At 35.9% G+C, this 17,436-nt stretch overlaps 1 protein-coding gene and 1 long non-coding RNA gene across 3 annotated transcripts in view; one reads left to right on the top strand and one right to left on the bottom strand.

The window, feature by feature from the left end:
• The window catches only part of emp2 (epithelial membrane protein 2), a 28,466-nt gene extending 23,759 nt beyond the window's left edge, over positions 1-4,707 (bottom strand). For both annotated transcript variants that reach the window (XM_068216679.1, NM_001004119.1), the window contains 1 exon segment: positions 4,588-4,707. The gene's annotated coding sequence lies outside the window, so the exon portion shown is untranslated.
• Positions 1-17,436, top strand: part of LOC137490126 (uncharacterized) — a 58,285-nt gene that overhangs the window by 25,582 nt on the left and 15,267 nt on the right. The window lies entirely within an intron of this gene.

Genomic DNA, 17,436 nt, shown 5'->3' with positions numbered 1-17,436 from the left:
TTGGGGGATTGAGACAATGATTTGCATGTGTTGCTGTGGATTTTGGAAGCCAAGTGTGCGCAGGGGTGACATTTCTGAAGCTTAAAGTCTTGTTTGTTAGCATATGAAGAACTTCTTAGCTAAAATACCAGTCTTACCCACACCAGCTTCAAGCGCAAGAACACAGTGTTTAGCAACAAACAGTCACATTCCGTACTATTATAAAGGAGGAGAAAGAAACGATGGGGTTCATTTTTTGGCAAGAAAAAAATTTGTTGGTATGGGTGTGTCTGTATTGTCATGCCTTAAGGTTTTTTTACTGTCAGTTTTCATTAATTTACCACATTTTTTGGTAATTTGGAGAATCACAAGAAGGGTGCCTAAATAAAGCCTACATTATTTTAATGCCGATAACCCAAATATGTAGAATCTCAACATTTTGTCAAATAATGAAGTTGTGAATTGTGACCCTGGTCTGCAAAACCTTAAGAGTATTTTTATAAATGGAGATTTGTAAGTTATCTTAAAGTTGGATACGTTTTTCATTGATGTAAACTTTTTTACGATGCAACTATTTGAAGATTCTAGGGTTTAAAAAAAATAATAATATTGAGAAAAAACTAAAGTTGTCCTAATAAAATCCTTAGCAATGCGTATTACTATTCAAAATTGTAATTTTAATATAGAACATTTGCTAAATATGATGATCTTTACTTAATGTTTTAAAATTTTTTGCACAGAAAACAAATATTTGACCCATGCAGTGTATCAATGCACAAATTTATGTATTGTATTAAGTATAGAATAAAAATGGATAACTATTAAAAGAACATGATCAAGAAATTGACACTTTTACACAAAAAATTATTACTTTGGTTCAACCCAAATTTAAAAAATTTGGACTAAACCAACCACTGGGCTAAAACCTAATGTAAACCCAGTTTCAAATTTTGGTTAAAGGACTCTTAATAATTTAATGTTTCTTTAAATATTTCAAAACCTATTTTTTTGTCTCCATATTAAAATTAATAGTTTATAGTAAACTATAGTAAATAATAGTTAAAATCATTGAATTTCAAACTGAAATATCCTAATAATTCTGAACGGAATCAAAGGCCACGTCTGATTTTCTTTTTTTTTTTTTTTTGCCTGCGTTTACATGTTCTTTTAATTTTGACCCATATCTGATTCATGTGTTTACACTTGCCATATAATTTATGACGTTGCGTATGCGTCTTGGTTTTAGCTCTGCAAAATATGCAAAGTTCACCCAACTTTAAAATGATTTTGAGGCGGAGGCGAAGCGAAGGAGGAGGGAAATGGCCATCATTGCAGCTTGCGCCTATGGTTTATATACTGTATTGTGTCCTCGACCATTCAGAGAAATTTGTGGGTATGAGAGAGAGATCTCAGGTCTGGTGGGAGCAACTTGTAGTGGGCTTTAATGAGGAGCATCCAATTTAGACTTCACCCACACACACGCTCTACCTTCTATGTCAGAGATGGGCAAACTTGATCCTCGAGGGCCGGTGTCCCTGCAGAGTTTTGTTCCAACACTAGTCAAACACACCTGAACAAACTAATCAGTGTCTTCAAGACCACTAGAAATCTATAAGCAGGTGTGTGTGATTAGAGCTGGAGCTAAACTGTGCAGGACACCGGCCCTCCAGGACTGAGTTTGCCCACCCCTGTTCTATGTCATTAAACCGAGGAGAAGTACCACATTGTCGCAAGTTTAGTGACGTACAAAACGGAATGACTCAATAAATCCGATCTGTCTGTTTACGTGATAGTCCCATTGTCACATATCCGATTTATATCTGATTTATTTCCACATACTATATGAGGTCTAAAAACGATCTCTGCGTTTTTTGTGTGTGTGTGTGTGTGTGTTTACACAGTCATAGAACAGATCTGATCTGTCTCCCATATGAGCAAAAAATTGGAATTGCATCACTTTTAACTGGCAGTGTAAACGGCCTTTGGGAACTCAAATCCTATTTGAACTATACTCTTTGGTAAACAGTTAGTCAGTGAGTCAATTAAGAGTAACTATTTCAAAAGTTGCAGTTTTTTTAAACGTTCATAAATTTAATACAAAACATAAAATATATATACAAATATATAAATATAAAAAAGATTCAGTCTCTTACAAAAACTGACAGGAATACACCACCTAATAATCCATGGCAGAATTATTGTGGCTTGGTCACTTGGTCACCTTAATGTGAATACAACACATACGCACACACACAAAGCGTCCAGAGCTTAAGCTCGGCCAAAGGGAGAGGCACTTCCTGATCCAAACGTTGACAGCATAGATTCTAATAAAACATCCCATCTGCAAACAAAACCCTCCACCTATTCTCTGGAAAGCCCTGCAAGCAGCACATTTCTGAGTTGCATCAGTTCTGCTAAATCAATCAGCGACACAAAACAAAAGAGAGAGAGAGAGAGAGAGAGAGAGAGAGAGAGAGAGAGAGAGAGAGAGAGAGAGAGAAAAAACTCCAGTTGGTCAATAAGAGACTGGAAAAATCCCTCCATCTTTGCAGCAGGGAAAACTAATACATGGAAAAAAAGGCAATCAGTTTATCCAAATCATCCAGACTCTCAACAGGGGAGTTTGTGTGAAACTGACCATCACCAAACATAGTTGTACTGTGGGTGATGTATGGGTATTGGTACACAAACTGTGTGTAGGATGATAAATATGCTTCAAATAACGGTGGATATGAGTTTGCATGGAGGCCGGACAATACATCATACTGTGTTTTAAAAGGCTTGTGTGTATATTCTATCCTAGAGCGGTTTGGCTTTTGATAGGTCACTCTGAATTATGGCACTCGCTGCGGCTGTGTTTGTGTTGTAATAGCAGAGCAGACGGGCATCCGGAAATCCAGTCCAGTGAAAACGACTGCACCTCATGAACACACTTCACACTCCCCACCCCCAAAACTGTCCACAAGCAACATGTTGGAATGTGCCACCATATAAAACACGACAACTTTCTCTGTTTCTATTGCACACATATTTGAATGAGATAAAATGACACATATGCATAATTAGCAATGCTAAGCATCTTGCAGTCCCACTTCATGAACAACGCATGCTTTTGCAAACCAAAGAACAACACACCCTCTATTTAATATGCATCTGTACATTTTTCATTTCACCCACATACATATTTCATCTACAATTTTTTTACTGGAACATTTTTTCACTGGAACATTTTTACAAATGTTTTTAATAATTTAGATTTGAACCTATTTAAATATTTAGTTTTTAATACATTATTGCTTATGCCACTTTTTTTGGTATATATTTTTGTATTGTTTATATATATATATATATATATATATATATATATATATATATATATATATATATATATATATATATATATATATATATATATATATATAATATTTCCCAAATGATGTCTAATAGAGCAAGGAAATTTTCACAGTATGTCTGATAATATTTTTTCTCTTTTTCTTCTTCTTTATTTTTTATTATTTTTTTTTCCGGCTAATATAAAAGCCATTTTTAATTTTTTAACCGTTTTGAGATTAAAATAATTAGCCCCTTTATAAGCTTTTTTGGGGGGATAGACTACAGAACAAACCATTGCCTAATTACCCTAACCTGCCAATTTAACCTAATTAACCCAGTTAAGCCTTTAAATGTCACTTTAAGCTGTATAGAAATATCTTTAAAAATATTTAACAAAATATTATTTACTGTCATCATGGCAAAGATAAAATAAATCAGTTATTATAAATGAGTTATTAAAACTATTATGTTTAGAAATATGTTTAAAAAAAATTCCCTCCATAAAAAGAAAATGAATGAATGAAAATACATAAAATAGTTTTTATTATTATTATATATTATTTATTTAGTATTTTACATCCCTTACCTAAACCCAACTACTGCCTTACTAACTATTAAGAAGTAGTTTAATGAGCTAAAATCTTATTTAATGGTTTGTTAATAGTGTACATTTAAATAAAATGTGATCAAATATGCTAAATATGTAAATAATTAAGGTACAACGTGACTTATGTAAACATCCATGTAACACTTTATCCATCATTGAAATACTTTCACCAGGGGGCGATATGAAAAACAAAGTCGGTGGTACTTCACTCTAAACAATTTAAAAACCCACATCCACCAGAGATGAGAACAAATAGTGAAGACTTAACTAGAGATCTAGTATTTCTTTTCTTTTCTTTTAAACATTTTTTCATTGCAAAAAACACAAGTCAAACTACATTCTCCCGCTTGCTTCGAAATAGAGCTGAAAACATTCTAAGTAAACAAAACATCTAAAGTAAAGTCTACTAACAAGTATAAGCCGGTGATTCATCAGTGAAGCATCAACGCCGACGCCCCTTTCCTCACAAACTCCCTTCAGTTTTTAAAGCCTTTAAATTCACCAACACATTCATAAAGCCTTTTAGGCGGCAATAAATCAACCGTCTGTTTACTCCAGCCAGTATTTTCAAGACTTCAAAGATCCTGTGATCCTCTCTAAGAGTTTTATCGTTCACCAAAAAAAAACATTTGCATGCAGAGAAAAAGTTACTAGTGACTCTCACTCACCGCTGTGGAGAAGCCTGAAGTGTCAAATATTTTATAGTTTGCAAAGGGGGCAGCCAGACGTGGAGACAAAGTGATGCAAGCGTGAGCGTGACTGCAGGGTAAACGTAGTAGTAGTGAAATGAGGAAAAAAGTGTGTGCTCCTCCTCTCCAAAATCCTGAACTGCCCAGAACTTGAGTTGGGTGTGGTCTGGAACTCAATACATGTTGTGCTAAGGAAGGGAGGAGGGGGGAAGCTTTTAGGTGTTGACATTATGTATAGATTTCTTTGTGGATGGCTTCTTTTTGAGTCTGTGCAAGCTTTAAGACTCCTGAAATCTTTAGGAACATCACACGTCTCAAAATGGCCCTCTATGCTATTTTTCCCTCTCATTCTCTCACGCTCTCAGATGAGAGTGTGACGGATTTGGCTGGTGGTTTGCGTGCCTCTATATGTGGTTCTCTGTGGTGTTGAAGAAGACCAAGAGTGCAGAGGGAAAGTCTTAGCTTGTTCCTGGCGGGAACTGAGAATGAGGCCAGCGTGAGGAGATTTACTCACGGAGGAAACTGTTGAATCCAACAGCTTCGCCTCTGAATTCAGCCACTGAACGCTCAGCTATCTTTCCCCTGCTTGTTTGGCAGTCCAGATGCAAATGTAATACCTATAGTTAATATGCAGATAGACAATGTGTCATCGTGTATATTTGTAGTTCCACTGTGTATATTTATTGTGCAACATGACTATATTGATATGAAGCAGCCATCTGCGGCCATCTGCAAATATTTGTGTCTGTTCATTTCCTGTGTGCTCCTCCCTTTTGCGTTACATCCACGGGATTCTGGCTCCCTGGGTTTCCTGAGCGTGTGTGTGAGAAAGCTAAGTTACTGGGTTGACAGAGTCTGATCCAGAGTAAGACTGGATTGACTGGCTGTCTTTCTAATAGGACATCAGAGATTTAAAGCAACACTGTACTTTTTTTGGAAATAGGTTAATTTTACGACCCCCCTAGAGTTAAAAAGTTGAGTTTTAACCTTTTGTGATCCATTCAGCCAATCTCCGGGTCTGGTGGAAGCGCTTTTAGCTTTGCATAAATCATTTAATTGGATTAGACCATTAGCATCTCACTAAAAACAAATAGTTTATAGTAAAATTTGGTAATTTTACGATATAAAGCCTGACTCTTTTGTAGTTATATCATGTACTAAGACAGAAAATGAAAAGTTGCTATTTTCTAGGTTGATTTGGCTAGGAACTATACTCTTATTTGAGCATAATAATTAAGGAATTTAGCTTTTGGTATGCTGAAACGAGAACAATGATTTTATGTGATTTTATTATCATTGTGCCTGTGGACAGTTCCTTTAAAAAGCTCTAGTTGTTTTCTGTAAATAGCTGTTGTTTTTGTTGTTGTTATAGGATGTATGGCTTTATAACAAAAATGGCTGAATGTATTTTGTAACTGGTGGTCATTCTACTATGGTGACCCCTGATAAAGAAGCCAAAAGGAAGTCAGTGTGTGAGTAAACGAGGGAGTGTGTCAGTATTTTGTATCTGATTTCAAATGCAAGAAAATGTTATTACCATTTAGTACTATGAATACATATTGTCAACCTAGGCTCATTATGGATACGTACCCCTGTATACATTTCTGGAGAGTGTGAAATACGCCCCATGAGGTACGTTTTTTTGCAGTTTTTGTTTTCGCGAATGTGTTTGTTTTTTCGGAGCTCAGATTTCATTTGCCACGAGTGCCATTCGCGCCTGCTGTTTTCACGTAAGTTCACTAGAGGCCGCTGTCGACTGACTGACCATCTGACCAATCAATCCACCCAAACCGCCCACTACCTACTGTAAACCCAACCGATAGTGTTTTCAAAAGCACCGATTGACTCGCCCACGATTTTCAATAGCAATCTAAAAGAAGAAAAGCCTGATTTATACCATGTTTCAAATCTTATTAGTTTTGGTTTTTGCCTTTTGTTTTGTTTTACCTGTTTTCTGGAATAATTTTTCCCTGGATTCGAACCTCGTCATCGCAGTCAACTTCTCTTTGAGTCTTGCGTCCGCTGGCATATGCAGCGAGTCACTTGGCAAACTGGTAACAGCAGAAAAGTCATCCACATTAAGGTAAACAGTCAGCTGGTAGTTCAAAAAAGAAACAAAAGCAGTTTGTGGCATCATATCACCCCGTAGGATTCGTTTGAAAGACGAAATGCAGCCATGCTTAGCTCTGGCTACATAATTTGCAATCTGCAGAAATGTAAACGAAGGTAAATTTTCATAATTAACCTGTGCTGCATATTGTAATAAATGTATCATTCATTGTTTGATCATGTTAGTAAATACATTACCTAACATTAACTAATACAACCTTATTGTGAAGTGTTACCACCATAAGGTTACCATGCCGTTAAAGTGAGGAAGTTTTTAATTAGTTGACTGACAAAACGCCAATGATTGTGTTCACTTTTTTTTCAGTTGTAAGTACATTGCTGTCATGTAAAATTGGTCAAATATATAAGAAAATACAATAATGATATCACTTTTAAGCTTTCAAGTTTTTGCATAAAAAGATTATTGATAATTTCTGCTGACTTGAGGTAACATTTTTAGCAGCCCCAGACATGCCTAGATCATCCATGGGGGTTTCAGAAAAATTCCTTGAATGCCTGTTCAAAACACTGTGCAAAGATTGCAATGGGAAAACAAATAACAATCAATGATTCTGCTCATTTACATTTCAAAGCCTCAAGTATTTATCACGCTTAAATTGACACTAAAATGATTAAAAACCGGAATCCTGACTTACAAATCAATCCATAGAAAGAAGAGTTTCCAAGCGTGGAAACTCCTCTGCAGCTCTTCAGTCAATGCGTTCCTCTTGTGTCGCTCAGCTGTCATTTTGTGTATTCTGCAGTGATTACAGAGCAGGCAAACTTTGCTCATGCTATATTTACAACCACTCTGGTTTATGAAGTGCATTGTTCAATTAAAGACAGCAGAATGTTTTTTTGAAAGCCTTGCCAAGAGATTTTTCTTTTACCCAAGAGTTGTTTTTACCCACAGCCCACATTCATGCTGTACAAAACAGAGAAAGATAAGCATGTGTTTATTTCACAAAGTCACACAGGTGAAAACTGGTTCAGCTCTGCTTGCCTTGCACATTTAATCTGTGTCTGATTTTGGTGACAAAATTACCTAAGCATTGAACTGAGGGATGTTATACACAAATTTAATGCAGGAAAATGTGTATTTATTGTCCGATCTTTTTAAAGCCTTTTAAATTATACATTTTTGATTGGTTGGCTGACAATTGACCAATGTTATGTTTACTCTTTTCCAACTCAGGCTCATTCTGAAAACGTACCTCTATATAAATTTCTGGAAAGCGGCAAATACATTACAGGAGTAAATTTTTTTTGCAGTTTATGTTTTCGCGAACCACCAGAGGACACAATGTACTGTATGCTTTTTGAGATCTCAAATTTATCTCGCGAGTTCCATTCGCGCCTGCTCCTCTTGCGTAAATCTACCAGAGGCCGCTGTCAACTGACTGTTTGACTGACTGAATGACTGACTGACCGTTCGACTGACCCAACCTCCTCCTTACCTAAACCAAACCAATAGTATTTTCAAAAGCATCAATTGACCCGCACACCCACTTCCCTAAATCCAACCGACAGTTTTAAAAAGCAATCCAGAAAAAGGAAAGCCCTTGCCTGATTTTTTCCACGTTTTCAGCCTTTACCACATTCTCACCATGTTATTTACTTGTTTATTTTATTTTTGAATTCTGTTTTTGTATTACCAGCTTTTTAGTACAGTTCCTCACCAGACTCATTGTAGTCAACTGCTTTCTGTGTCTCAAGTCCACCAACGTACAAGGCGAGCTACTGGACAAACTGGTAAGAGCGGGAAAGCCGTCCATATGGAAATAAGCAGTCAGCTGGTAAATGTGAAAAGGAACGGCGTCAAACCCCATAGCGTTCGTTTTTAACACAAAATGCAGCCATACGTACTTCTGGCTACATAATTCATGATCTCCAGAAATGTATATAGGGCTACATTTTCAGAATGATCTTATGTTGCCCTTTTTTCATTTTTAAGTACATTGTTGTCATTGTTTGTCAAACTGGTAGCACTTTGATAATGGCAAGAGTGAAATCAGTAACACTTTACAATGAATATTACATGATTATCGATGTACTAATATTTAAACTAAACATTGCTTTATTATAAACTAATCTAAGTCTAATATTTATTAAGTCACGTGAGTTCATGTGTGAATAATGCAACCTTAATTACTTATTAGAACATGTTAACTAATGTATTAATTAAAACTTTAATTAAGGCTAACTGTAACCAATATGAGCTCATGACCAGTTAATTTATATTAATGCCATGACTTTACTTGGAGGGGCAAATTATCATTACCTTATTCTTAACTACACATGAACTCCTTTGTTTAAACTGTTCATTTAGATGTAGACAGAAGACATTTCTATTGTTTTTCAATGTAATATTTGTGCTGGGGATAAATATTTTCAGCCTTTTTTGGCATCCTGAAGTTTAATCATTTGGAAACACTGTGTTTACCTTTCAGTAGCTACTGTGGTGCGACCTGTTTTCATCTCTCCACATAATAGTTTATAATTGTAGCACAGTATGTGCCTGTCAGCATGGGATTGCGGGTATTGCACATAATTTTGCTGCTATTAGAAATTACTCGAAAAAAAGTCTAAAGAAAATTTTTTGACTTGTTTTGAAGAACAAGTTACAACTTGCTTTGAACATACTTAACATCATAAATGTTAAAAATAAAACACCACCGCACAACTACAAATCATGGGACTGCCATCTACCACCGGTCAGTCAGTCCCACCCCAAAATCACACCATTGGTTAAGCCAATGATGTTGTGCTGCACTTCTCAAATACACTTTACCAAGGAAATCAACCTGCTGCATTAAAAGCTTATCTAAAAGTTGCACCTATCAACTCAATACTTCGTTTACATTTAAAAAGCTTCTGGTTTCGATCAGACATAGCAGGTTTATGTGCTCAGACTTTGTGCTGGATGACTGGATGCTTCTGGCTCAGTCGGTGCAGTGATGTGGAAACTCTGGAGATCCAGACAGCTGTGAAACTGCAGGCCGACTGCCAAACAGAGCAGAATAAGGTGGAGCCAAAGACTATGGAGGCCCCATCATGGCCCTAACAGTGTGCTTCACATCTCTGCCTAATGACACAGGAAAAATGGAACAAGTATTCCATTTCATCAGGAATGAGGTGCACTTTTATGCGGGCGATGATTGCATCAGAGCCTAGTATGCAGAATCCCTTTTATTTATTTTCTGTTAGCAATCCATTGTACTTCAAGAATTTAAAATCAGAGTCACAGCCCTATTCTGTCTCATTACTAATATCAAATGTGATTGATTGATTTTTTTCTGGTTATTTGAACACATTCACATAAGCATTCTACTTCTGGGTGTGGTCGAAATTAATTAACCTCTAAAATGTTTCAGATCTTGTACAGATTTATCCCTAGATCAAATGATATTGGTAAATTCACACTACCAGTAATGAAATCTGTATAGGACTAAAAATGGTCAAAATAATAATAATGATCGCACCAGAGCCTCATATGCACATTATCTAATTTAGAGAATTGTTTTTTTCACATTGCAGCTTATCAAACTAAAATACAGTCAACTAAACAAGTTAAACTGGTTGCGCACATGAGACTGCTGCAGGGTAAGGATCTCATGGTTAAGACATTTTTGGCACAGTTTGTGGGATTGCAGATTTGAAAGTAAAAACATTTGACTGGTAACGCTGTGATAAAAGCTAGCGCAAGAGTGAAATCTTGAAAAGTGAAAGCTTGTGAGAGGCGTGGTGTAATATCCTTTTTTTCCACATCTCAAAATGTAATCATTACGACCTGAAAATAAATTTGGGAACATTATTTTTTTAATTCAAATAAAATAAGGTTAAAATTTAAATAAGTTTTAAGTTGATCATTGTTGTGGTTCATTTCTTCAAAAATGATTGCCTGTTAGGCGAGGCAGTGGCGCAGCAGGTAGTGCTGTCGCCTCACAGCAAGAAGGTTGCTGGGTCGCTGGTTCGAACCCACGCTCAGTTGACTTTTCTGTGTGGAGTTTGCATGTTCTCCCTGCCTTCGCGTGGGTTTCCTCCGGGTGGTCTGGTTTCCCCCACAGTCCAAAGACATGCGGTACAGGTGAATTGGGTAGGCTAAATTGTCCGTAGTGTGTGAATGTGTGTATGGATGTTTCCCAGAGATGGGTTGCAGCTGGAAGGGCATCCGCTGCGTAAAAACTTGCTGGATAAGTTGGCGGTTCGTTCCGCTGTTGCGACCCCGGATTAATAATGGGGCTAAGCCAACAAGAAAATGATAGGAAATGAAATGATTGCCTGCCAACTTGGGATTGCTATTTCACGTAATTTTGCTGTAATTTAAAATGACTAGAAAAAAAACGCAGACCACCACAATTTTCCACATCACATTATTAGTTCTCCTCATATGAGTAACTTGTGTTACAGATAAGTGTTCTAAAATAATCTGAATATTTTTAACAAGCTAATGTTCTTCTTTCTTTCTTTCTTTCTTTCTTTCTTTCTTTCTTTCTTTCTTTCGTCACATTATGTAAAGCCCAAGACTGTTCCCTGGGTGCTGCAGCAATGGCTCTGCTTGGGTGTGTACTGGTTTTGGTGGTTTACAAGTACAGATATTTGTATTCATGGGTATCGCATGGGACATGGGTATCGCCTAGTTGTACTCTATTACAGTGGTTTAGGAAGACATACCTTGTGTCCTCATAATTCAAAATGTTTAAAAATCATGTGAGGGTTGAGTTTAGTGTTAGTGCTATGTAATAAGTATTTTCTACTTTAAAAAATGCATTACGCCTATGGAAAGCCCTTGTAAAACCACCAATACCAAGTTTTGTGTGTTAATATGTGAGTCGCTTTGGATAAAAGCTATTGCTGAATAACAAATAATAATAATATTAATAATAAAAAGAAAATGCTCTGCCCAGATGATCTCACACAGTCTCTATAATACACTGTAAAAATGTTTACATGAAAAAACATGAAGAAATTAGGTTAACTTGTTAGTTTTTAAAAATTTATGTGGATTGAACATAAAACAATCAAGTTGTCTCTAAAAAACTCAAGAATTTGTTGTTGCAGATCAATTTAAATGAGTAGTTTAAACAAACAGCAAGCGTCATTTTGGTGTGCATGTAGATCTGGACTGGTGTCCATATTAACACAATCTCACCACAATTCGTTATTTAGTGGCCAATTTGTATGAATTTGTACAATCTCATTCACACAATTTAGTATGATTTGCTTATCCCCCAATGACGGTTTGGTTTAGGGGCGGGGTTTGGTCTCACTCCTTCTTTTTAAAATGTTATATTTTCCTACTGAACTTGAATTCGTACAAATTAGCCAGTAAACTGACTAAATGTAAAAGTTACTTTCCTTATGAGATCAGGCTGGATATATTGACTTACAGAGTGTTTGTTCATTTTCAGTGAGTGCTCCTAAAGCTCATTTTAACTGCAGTGATCGTCCACATTTTAAGCATCTTTATTGAATACTATATCACTGTGTTCGTGGATGGGTGTGTCTCACTGTGAGAGTGAACAAGCCAAATGGCCTGAGTAATCAGGATTCTTGAGCAACCAGGGTGAAACAGTGCAGAGGAGGAAGGTCAGGAGCTGCAGGCTGTTTTGGGAGGAATGCTGTGGGTGATGACCAGGTCACAGGTGGTGAAGTACACAAGAAACAAACCCTGGGGAGCTAAACAGGCTTGTCTCTAAATTCTAAAAAAAAAAAAAAAAAAAGCAATGAAAAAGCAGTTTGTTTCCATGATAAAAAATTTGTTTCCATATGCAGATACAGTCCACCTAATTTTCCATTTATGCAAAAACTCCATATCACACCAGTAGAATAATATGATACAAAATGTCATAGCTGAAAGTGTTTTTGTAGGAATATGCTGTCATAAATTTTAGACGGCAGTTGTAATTGAAAGCTGCGCTTTAAAACACTTTGATGATTAAAAAAATGATAGTTATTTTCTATGTTAGAGAAAATATAAGCATATTTCCATTTATTAAATTTTTTTTGTTTGTTTTTGCAAAAATATACCAACATTAAAAATAGAATAGAATAGAATAGAATAGAATAATTAGAATAGAAAATGCTTTAAAATAATTGAAATACAAACTTATTTAATTATTCAATTCATTATAATGTATTATCATACTTCACTTCTAAAACGGCAATATCACTTTTGAAAACTCAATCATATCATTTACAAAAAGTAAATTAGATATTAATCTCCTTAACACCTTTTCCTCTAATATAAATAGGAAGGAGGCGGCATGGTGGCTTATTGTTATTGGTTTAACTGTCACCCCACAGCAAGAATGTTCCTGGTTCAAGTCCCGGCTGGTTGCCATTTCTGTGCCACTGTAAAAATATCCTCGTTGCTGATATTTAAGCTGAATCAAATAATTGAGTCTTTTGAACTTAGTTAGAACATAATAACTTAGTTTAATATGTTACAATGAACTAAAAACATATGCTAGTTAATATTAGGACTAATTGATCTTATAATTTTTTACAGCATGGATGTCCCTGATAAATAAGGGAGAGAGCCGAATGAAAATGAATGAATGAATAAATAAATATTCTGACCTCTTTTATGATTTCTGCTGAGAACTTTGAACATCTATCATACAAAATGGAGGTACTGGTCATTTTCTGTGGGAAAGTAGAAGGGGAGCTGTTTTAAACCAGTGTTAAAACCAGTTCTATCACTCCCTCCTACACTTTCCCCAATCGTATCAATAGCTGCGAAGAACAACACATTTATTTTGCAGGGCACGTTTTCCATACAATTTGCATTTCATCTTTGGTTCATTTGTTTGAAACGTGTGGCCCACAGGAGAACGTTTGAGCAGAGGAGTCAAGGGCTCTCCAACCTCATGACTGCAGCTCCTCTTTGACACTGACATAAGCAGAATGAATCGCCGTCTCCCTCTTCTGATTAAGCTCAAGTGCTCTCGTAAGCTCTGCGGAAGTGGAAGGAAATTAAGACAAAAGTGCTCTTTCTGATGAATATGAATGAAAGCTTCATAAAAGATCTCTAATTGTGCTCAAGCCCCCTGAACAGAGAGTGTAGTTCCTGTCTGTTGTTGGAGCAGCTCTCCTGGTGCTGATTATGTGGCTTCAGGCCATTGCCTTGAGACCACACCTTCTGAATCAACAGACCTCAATGAACTTGATAAATGATGAAATACTGTAGGTTAAGAAATCTGCAGTGAATTGGAGTAATTTTTTTGGATAGGTGACCACCCGGTGAGCAGCTTTCTGGGTTTAAGATGTAGCTAATTTTCAGTTCATAAGTTGGAATTTGTATCTAACTGGCCATGATTAGTGGATTTTAATTGGAATGACAGGAAGACAGTTTAATGAATTGCAATTCAAGGACATTGTACACTGTCACACACATTTTATTAGTCCAACGCAACAGCAAAATGGACAAGAACTTTCTTTTTTCTTTTTTTTTTTGTAAAATCCTGGGGTGCGTTTGCCAAACAACGACATAACTCACGGCTGAACTACCATAGTACGATGCATCATTTGGGGAATGATGTAGTGATGAATGTTTCCCAAAACCATAGTTTCTCTGTCGCAGATCCATCAATTGAAACACACTAGTTATAACATAAAACGTCCATAATGACGCTCTAAACAGGGTGGAGTAACAACTTCTTTAAAGAAAAACCCCATACTTTTTTGTGCAAATTATATTGTTTTACATGCACATGCATTTAAAAAAATCCAATATTAGTTTTGGTAAAAACATGCACTCGCTTTCCATAAAATCTGAAATATATGTAAACAACACATATAGGAGCCATGTTTCTTTTACAAATATTATTGAGAATATGCCATATTCTATTCTAAAACATGAAACAACTTAGCTAACTCGTGTTCTAATCTCATATATAAATTATATATATCATTAATGGTTGTAATTTACAGTGGGCTATTTATTAATAAAATAAAAAATTCCTACTTAATACATTTTTTTTTATTATTGTTAAGTAGGATCTTTATTTATTTATTTTTTTAATTGTAATGTCAAAATGTGTCACAATTTGACACACTCAAACCACTGCAGAAATGTTTTCAAAGTACACTTTTTTCAAAGTTTATTTATATATATATATATATATATATATATATATATATATATTTATTTATTTATTTTTTATTTATTTATTTATTTTTTGTTGTTGGAACGTTCGAAAAGAATAAGGCATATGGGAATAACTAGCAATAGAACATAGCCAGGAACTATGTTTTTAACTACAGCTCTTGAGGTGTAGTTGCAAGCGTAGAAGTTTGCAAATGTTCGTTGAAACATTGGATTTGGGAAACGCCAAATCAACAAACTATGTTTGTAACGACGGAATTTGCAACCTTAGTTGGCTAACAATGGATTTCGGAAACGCACTCCTGATTATTCGCAGTAAAAGTGTTTGTAAAATGTGTAAATAAATGTAAATAGTGTAATTATTTTCCATACTTTATCACACAATTGAATTACACATAATAACCCAAACAAGTTTACTACATTCCCCGTACAGAGTTGTGACTGGAGGGGCATCTGTTGCATAAAACATATGTCGGAATAGTTGGCGGTTCATTCTGCTGTGGCGATCCCTGATAAATAAGAAACTAAACTGAAATAAAATGAATGATTGAAGTTAAGTATACTGCATTTCATCTACACACTTTTAGGCTCAGTTAGTTATACCTGCACTGGCTGTGGTCAATTATCTTAGTGGGAACTAACAATTTTTTGCTTTTTTTATGAGTTTTTATGCAATATGCCAATTTTGTGCAGCATAAATTTAATTTGCAACTTTGCATGACTTTGAAAACGTCTACATAACATCTTTGTCCTTAAACATCTCTGACTGTTTACAATATATAGTAACATTACACTGCATGCACATCAAACACACCTTCAGTCAGCATTCAGCCATACCATTGACTCTGTGAAGAAAGTCTGACATGTGTGGCAATGAAAACCCATCGGCAGAGCTCTATGGTTGCGGATGTGATCTGTAAGACGGGAGTGTGTTTGCACAGCTGTTTGAGGTCATCGCAGGCAATCCTCCCCTGAGACGAAACATCTACTGCTGCCTTTTTCAGTGTGACTGATGATCTAGTAGCCCAGCACACACACCCTAGCATTACAAGACTCCCTGCCAACCGTGTGCTATTCACAGAGGGAAAACACGCTGGTATTGTAAGGAAATGCATGTCTGGATCTCTCCTTTACTGGGATTGGAATAAAATTATACCGCTCGGAGTGCAACCAAAATAGAAATCCCTCTTCCTTCCTCACAACTGTCCAGTGTTTTCCTGAAGCAACTGTGTTATAAATGGTGGTTGCAGTGTCACAAGGTCAATTGGCTTGTTGGTTATGGTGACTTGCCATACGTTTGACCTCAGACACCTGACACCTATATTGGGTCTAACCATAAAGTTTACATATATATATATGGTAAGGAATGAAGTCATAAGGATCACTTACGCAGCATTTTTTCCACATAATCGATTTGTGTTGGAACAACATAAGGGAATTAAATTAACTTATTAATTTTTACAAATTTTGAATTGAGTTCAAATTTTGATTGAATTTAAAACAATTAAGTTGTCAAATATAAAGCTCAAAATATTTGTTGTTTCAACTTATTTCGAATGAGTAGTTTGAACAAACAGCAAACATAATTTTTTTAGGTCGACAAATTTGTTTTAGGCCCCGTTTACACTAATACATTTTAGTTTTAAAAATGTCATTTTAGAACGAAAATGATCCACATCCACACTGGCGTTTCACCAACTGTTTCTAAAAAGATACACTGCTGAAAACGCACATCACCTTACCACACACACACACACACTTGCATGCACTGCAGCGTATGTGGACGTCTGAGCCCTCAGTCAGCGGGTGTTTTGAGCACACCTCCCCAGGTGAGAGCAGCACATGTCGAACAATTCATCATGGATCTTCGGCTGGATCTCATCTCAGTATAGTTGTTAAGCGTGATATTTAATTAATCTTGTCTTTATCTAACGATTCTTTGGTCTTTTGAATCTATTACTTGTTCTTAGGTTATGTGTTTTGGCTGAGTGCAAAGATAAATTAATATATTAATTTATGTAACATTGATACTGCACATTCAGACTGATTGCATGCCTTTATTTCACATATTGTATAAACTTAATGTACATTATACTTTTATAATGACCATTATTGATTATTAAAACTGATATTCAGCAAAAGAGACAGGGTATGTGTTTCATATTTTTAATAAAAATGAAAGGAGGCCGTTATGCTATAGGCTACGTTGTGTTATAAATATGCAGACAGTGAAATATGCAGCTAAACGATGCCTCAACATTTTTGCTGTCTGTTAAGTAAATATCAAAATGAAAATAGGGCAGTTCCTTATATTATGTTTTCATTTTATTGTTAAGATGAAATATTGTAGCCGGGGTGATGTGAATGAGGTTATAAAGTGCTCTGTTCCCTTTGAAGATTTACACGATGTCTCCTCTGGAGTTTGGTTATCAAACTTGCAAAGTCTGAACTTACAAGTAAAGGATGCAAGACAGATCTTTGTGCTTTTAATATTGAGAAAAAGCCCTAATCAGATAAGCAGTCTGCAGCCCCACCTCCGTTTTCAGATGTCTCCTTTTTCCCTCATCTACATTTACACGGAGCAGCAGTGTGTAAAAACCAAAATCAGC

Source organism: Danio rerio, chromosome 3 (assembly GCF_049306965.1).
Source record: "Danio rerio strain Tuebingen ecotype United States chromosome 3, GRCz12tu, whole genome shotgun sequence".
In the NCBI taxonomy this organism is placed as follows: Eukaryota; Metazoa; Chordata; class Actinopteri; order Cypriniformes; family Danionidae; genus Danio; species Danio rerio.
The sequence above is the reverse complement of the archived record's forward strand: the minus strand, read 5'-3'. Positions and strand labels throughout refer to the sequence as shown.